Source organism: Talpa occidentalis, unplaced genomic scaffold, assembly GCF_014898055.3.
Source record: "Talpa occidentalis isolate TD23 unplaced genomic scaffold, MPIMG_talOcc4v2.1 talOcc4.9, whole genome shotgun sequence".
Taxonomy (NCBI): Eukaryota; Metazoa; Chordata; class Mammalia; order Eulipotyphla; family Talpidae; genus Talpa; species Talpa occidentalis.
The window spans coordinates 108,716,340-108,722,034 of NW_023605305.1; the positions used below are offsets into that span (position 1 = coordinate 108,716,340).

A 5,695-nucleotide genomic window follows, 5' to 3' on the forward strand; every position below is an offset into this window, starting at 1 on the left:
ATGCCGAGTAGCTGCGGACAGCTTCATAGTGCCGATGCTTAACCCCTTGTGTCACCACGGAGGCCCCTCAGCTTGTGATTCTGTCCTTGATTCCCAGGTTCCAGGGCCTCCAGGGTTGAGCTTCTGAGTCTCTTAGCAGGTTGGTTGGGCTCTAACTTGTCTCCTTCTCAACCTTCCCTGCACGCCCTCTCAAACCCCAACTGACCTACTGACCTTCTCCCTGAGCAGTCACCCAGTGACCCAGGGTGGAGATGCGGTGGAGGAGGGAATGACAGTGATCCCACATTGGCAGCTACTCCCACAGAGGGGAGCACTGCAAGGGGTGCAGAGATCAGTGCGGAAGCCACCAAGTGCCAGGGAGGCCCCGAGCATCCTCCAAGAGCCTATTGCTTGGCCCCACATCTTGGCCCTGCATGGGTGGCCTTGCCATGGGTGGGCGGCCCTGTCTGAGAAGCGACTAGCAGAGGGAATGGTCCTGTGCCGCCTCCAGGCTGATCCCCCATGGTTGGTCCCGCACGACTGATGGGTATCCTGGGTCCACTTGCTCTAGGTTCCCCTTCACCCTTGTACCAGCCACTCACCATCCCCAAATTCAAGTCCTGGCCTCCCTCAGCCCCTTATGAGGACTCCGGGAGCTGCCAGGGCCCGGCCTCCAATGAGCACTCTGCTGTGACGTCCCCGTGTGGAGGAAATAGACTTGGGGCTCGTCCAAGGCCAGTGACGCACCGTGGTTTGGACTGTGGCCTTGGAGCCAGGCCACTGGGCTCTGAACCAGTTCCACCGCTTATTATCTGAGTGTCTGTCAGCAAATTATTTTAACCTCACAGTGCCTCGGTGCCCTCATTGACAAAGCCCAGCTAATGAGAGGATGTCCGTGACGTGTCTGTGCAGAGCAACTGGCGTAAAATGAGATTTTCTGTCCCCTGGGGTGAGTGGGGGTAGGGCTGGGATGCGGACTGGTCCCAGCAAATACCAAGCACCACTTTGGGAAGTAGGGGGGCAACACCATGCTGGGGGCGGGGGGGGGGGGTGGGGTGGCGGGGGCAGGGCACACATCTTCCAGAGGGAGCTGAGTCAGAGGGCACGGCCTCCCTTCTGGGTGGGAGCTGGAAAGCACTGGGGGGTGGGGGGTGGGGGGGGAGGGACCTGGGCTCACCTCTGGCAGCGTCACCTTGGGCACCAGGAACCTGCCAAGTACACGATCCACCAAATAGCTCTTTCTACCGAAGAGCAGGGATGGGAGAGATTTCAGCCCCTTTCTGGAAGTCTGGCAGAGAGGGCGGCGGGAGGGAGGGGCTCAGCTCCAAGTTTCTCTTTGGATGTTTTCTCTGTCCTTCGGCTGAAACTGGTGACTAATTTCATGAATGGTTAAAACGTTTTCCCAGCAAATAGCAAGGGAAGGAGGGAGAGGCAGGTGAACGTGCATGAAGCTCTCTTAAGCACCAAGCTTTCTTCTGCAGAAAATGAATTGCCCCGCAGAGGAAGCTGCTTCTTCCCATTGAGGTCTGTGGGGCCGGGGGCTTTTTCCACAGAGTAGCCATGTCGAGCGAGTCAGGCTTTGGGCCACAGAAGCAGAAAGACGGGATTAGAGTCTGGTTCTGCACTTACAGCTCGTTGGTGTTAGGTAAGTGACTTCCCACCTCTGAGGCACTTTCCTGGTCCAGGGAAAAGCAACTCCTACTTGATCGAATGAATCTGCAGATTCGAGAACAATCATGTAATGTCTTTCTATGCAGTGGGCACGTGGAAGTAGCTTGCTGTCACGTTTCTCTGGTTTGTGGGGCACAGACCTATGTGTGAGTGTGTGCAGCATGACACAGACGTGTGTGCGGGCCGGGGGTTCGTGGTGTGGGCATTCGCGCCTGTGGGGTACAGCTGTCTGTGACTCTCCGAGGGTCTGCCCCTGCTCTCTCTGCAGGAGATGAGTCCACCTTCCCCATCCTTCTGTGGAGGTTGCTGTTGCTAGTCCTTCCCAGCCTCCTGAGGCGTGTGTGTCTTTGAGGTTATTGCATAGAACTCGAGGAGAACACCCTTCCCCTCTGGGGTGCCCCAGCCCCTCTACAGCTCTATCTGTGCTCCTCTTCCAGCCTCTCCCTCTCTGGAGGCTAATTAGCATTCACAAACATGTTCTTTATGGTTCTATCTTCATTGTTAAATGTGAATGGTAAGTGAGGTTTCTAGTCTGAAGTTTCTCCTTTGAAGTCTTTTACCAAGTCACCGGGGAAGGTGAAGGCATGGAAGCCACGTCTAGAATACTTAGATAGGGCCTGGGAGCTGTGGCCACTGCAAGGGAAGGGCACTGCCCCCTCCCTGCTTCCAGCAGCCCTTGAGCACCCCCTCTGAGGTCCTCCACAGGAGGGTGGTAATGGTGGATGGCTCATCTGCACAGCCTACACCACGCAGGCTCCCAGAGTCCACAAACTCACCCACCCTCACCACGCATGTGGGGGCAGCCCCGCCCCCATCAAAGGACAGCAGGGACCACCTAGGATAAGGTGTGATAGGCTCTGGAGTATGGGGTATGAACTGTCCAGGCTCTTACCCCCCAATCTTTTTCCCCTGTACCCACTAACTCCCAGCCCGTTATAGCTGAACTCCTACTTAACAGAAAGCACCAAAAAATGAATATTTAGCATGGGGTACAAATACTATTATTAATTCTAACAATATCCATACGCGGTAGGTACTTAAAAGTAGCTCCACTTTACAGCAGGAAATTGAACATCAAAGGTCACGTGGGTAAGGATGCTTCTGTTTTTTGGGGTCTTGAAACTTTGGTTTGTTGCTATCAGATTATTTTGATCTTCATTCCTCCCATTCTGACTACCACATAACACATGCTCCTAAAAGGCATTTCAAAAATACTGAAAGTAACAAAGAATATAAAAATCATTTGTAATCTGTGGTAAACTCTTTTCCTTATGACTTTGATAATATTTGTGGGTAGTGAGATGCTCTTTATGAATGCGTCAGTGGTAAGAGACAACTTGGCTACTGATACAAAGATAAGAGGTATTTGCAAAAATATATTCATTTTTCTTGTATACTGGGAAATCTGTACAGAGGCAGTTACCTACGCTGCTGACTTAGTGGTTCAACAATAGATTGACATCTTGAATATGCGCTTAGCATCTGCCTCAGGGTTACAAAATGACTGCTGCAGCTCCAAAAATCACACCAGGTTCAAGGTAGTAAGAAGAGAATGAAAGGGCCTCCCTGGTGGTGCAAGGGGTTAAGCACCGTACTATGAAGTGATTCGCAGCCTCTGTAGCTCGAGTTTGATCCCCGGCTGGCCAGGTGGCTGACCCACATGGCACAGCAGACCTCTCCTGTCTCGTCCACTGCTCCCTTCAGCAGTATATTTCAGTAGCTCCACCTGTTCTGCTCCCCACTCTGTCTCTGGTGAATCCTCTCACCCCCAACACCTCTAGCCTATACCCCAATTCCTGTATGCCTAAATAAACCTTTAAAAAAATTAAAAAAAAAAGAAGAGAAGGAAAAGCACTAGCATCAACTACTCTTTATGAGAAAAGAAAAAGCTTTCCTAGAGGCTCCTGGCTGACTTCTATTTATAACCTATGTGCCATAACTCGGTCACAAAACAACTCCTGCTTTAAGGGGGCCTGGGGAAAGCATTTTGCTCCTCCAGACTCTCAAAGTGAAGTGGGCAGGGAGAAGAGGGATGGGCACGGGAGTTGTGTCAGCCAAACGATGGTGTCCGCCACAGACGCAAGGCCCTGACTGGCCAGGTCTGGCTCTCATGTGCACCTCTGGAGCTGTGATGGACTCTGCTGTCCCCCCCAGTCATGTGGACCAAAACGGATGGAAGAAAACTGGGTGCTCTCAACATAAAGGGGAGATGCACACTAGGAAGGCAAGAATGAGAGTCGTTCCTTGCAATCTGCATCCATTAGCTTTTACTGTATACCAACTCACCCCCAAATTTAGTGGCTTCAAATAGGCCTTTGTGATTCCTCACTGTTCTGTGGATCGGCTCAGCAGATCTGCTGTTCTGGGCCTGCTCAGATGACTTCCTGGGTCCTTTCCAGTTCTCAAGAGCCAAGTAATGATAGCCCCAATGCCTGGAACCTTCTGTTTCTTTTATAGTAATGTTAGTCTACTTCTAGGATTCCTCACACTTCCCTCTGGCTACCCCTGGTATCCATTAGCTTATAGATATATTTTTTTAGGATCTGTTCACTTGTTTTATTTATTTATTTATTTTTAGAATTATTTTTATTTATTTATACAAGCACTGGGGACAGTCAGAAGCGCGGGAGGGTGAGAGAATTCACCAGAGCCAGAGCGGGGAGCAGAACAGGCAGAAGGACCGAAGTACACTGCTGAGGGGAGCAGCGGGCAGCAGGAGAGGTCTGCGCGCCATGTGGGACCCTCCTCCGGTGGCCGGGGAGCAGCCGGGGATCGAACCAGCGCTGCAGAGGCTGCGGGCAGCTTCGCAACCCAGCGCTCAACCGCTGCGCCACCGGGGAGGCCCCCGTTAGCATATTTAAAAGGATCTGTATCCTACTGAGTATATTATATTCAGATATAGGTTAGTTTTTGAGGTTCAGCATTAGGGGCTCCACATAGGTAATTTTGTAAAATCCTCACCGTCAACCCTCTAAGGTACTGTGTCCACTCACAGAGGAGGCAGTCTGGAAGAGGTCAGGTGACCTGTTCAAGGCCCCTCAGCTAGTAATTCTCAGTGACCAGTCTATTCATTTTCCATGCTCTTTCTGACAGACCACCACTGTGCACTGGCTTCCTCAGAAAACTGGACCCACCACCATGAAGTCAAGTTACTGCAGAAGTTTCTGGAAACTTTCTTTTCCGTGGAGAAATAAATGAAGTGACAGTTACTTTTGGACTAAGGACTCTTAGTGCCCTCAAGCAATTGAGCACATATATAGGACTAGAAAGGTGTTAGGGCTGAGGTGGTGAGGGAACTCCCTTCATCATGGGACTCCAGAATTGCCCACATGGCCCACAGGGGAGAGGATATTGCCCCTGCCCTATCCTGCCAGTGTTCAGGTTAGGGATGTACAGGGGCAAGAAAGGAGTGATGTTTTCCTAACTCCCCTTTGCAGAGACAGCTCTCCAAATAAAACTTCTCTCGCTATCGATGGGCATTCAACTAGAATTTTATGCACCATTGACGAGGAAGGTGGTACTTCTGTTGTTTTAAAAACCCGGGCTTGCCTGTGTCTGCTGGCTGTTGTACTGGTGAGTACACAAAAACAGCAGGCTCAAAACACTCAGTGAGATGCAAGATGAGGAGCATGTATTTCAAGCACATTTTTCCTCAGGGCATTGCTGTTCACTAACAAATCACATGATGCATTTGATATCGTCTTTTTTGACAGCATTTATTGTCAACACAGGTAACTTCATGTTTAACTTCAATATTAAAGAATTTGAGCTGCTGTTGGAAATGGTTCTTTTCTTCTTCTTCTTCTTTTTTTTTTTTTTTTGCATTAAAGAACCAGGGTGTAGGCCAGAGAAGCAGCGGGTAAAATGGGGAGTAGAACAGACAGATCTACTGAAATACACTGCAGAAGAGACAGGAGAGGTCTGCTGTGCCATATATGTGGGTTAAATCCCTGGCCAGGATGGAACTCCAGTCGAAGGGGTGATAGCACTGAAACCCAACACCTAGGCCATCAGGGAGGCCCCTGGAAATTGTTTTTTATTCTTT

At 50.5% G+C, this 5,695-nt stretch overlaps 1 long non-coding RNA gene across 2 annotated transcripts; it reads left to right on the top strand.

The window, feature by feature from the left end:
• Positions 1-772: 772 nt before the first annotated feature.
• On the top strand, positions 773-5,424 carry LOC119235634 (uncharacterized). 2 transcript variants are annotated; one of them, XR_005122869.2, is made up of 3 exons: positions 773-928; positions 1,461-1,624; positions 4,744-5,424. It is a non-coding gene; the product is annotated as an uncharacterized LOC119235634 (long non-coding RNA). The 2 variants fall into 2 exon arrangements; XR_005122870.2 differs by having other exon boundaries at positions 1,533-1,624.
• The last annotated feature ends 271 nt before the right edge of the window (positions 5,425-5,695 follow it).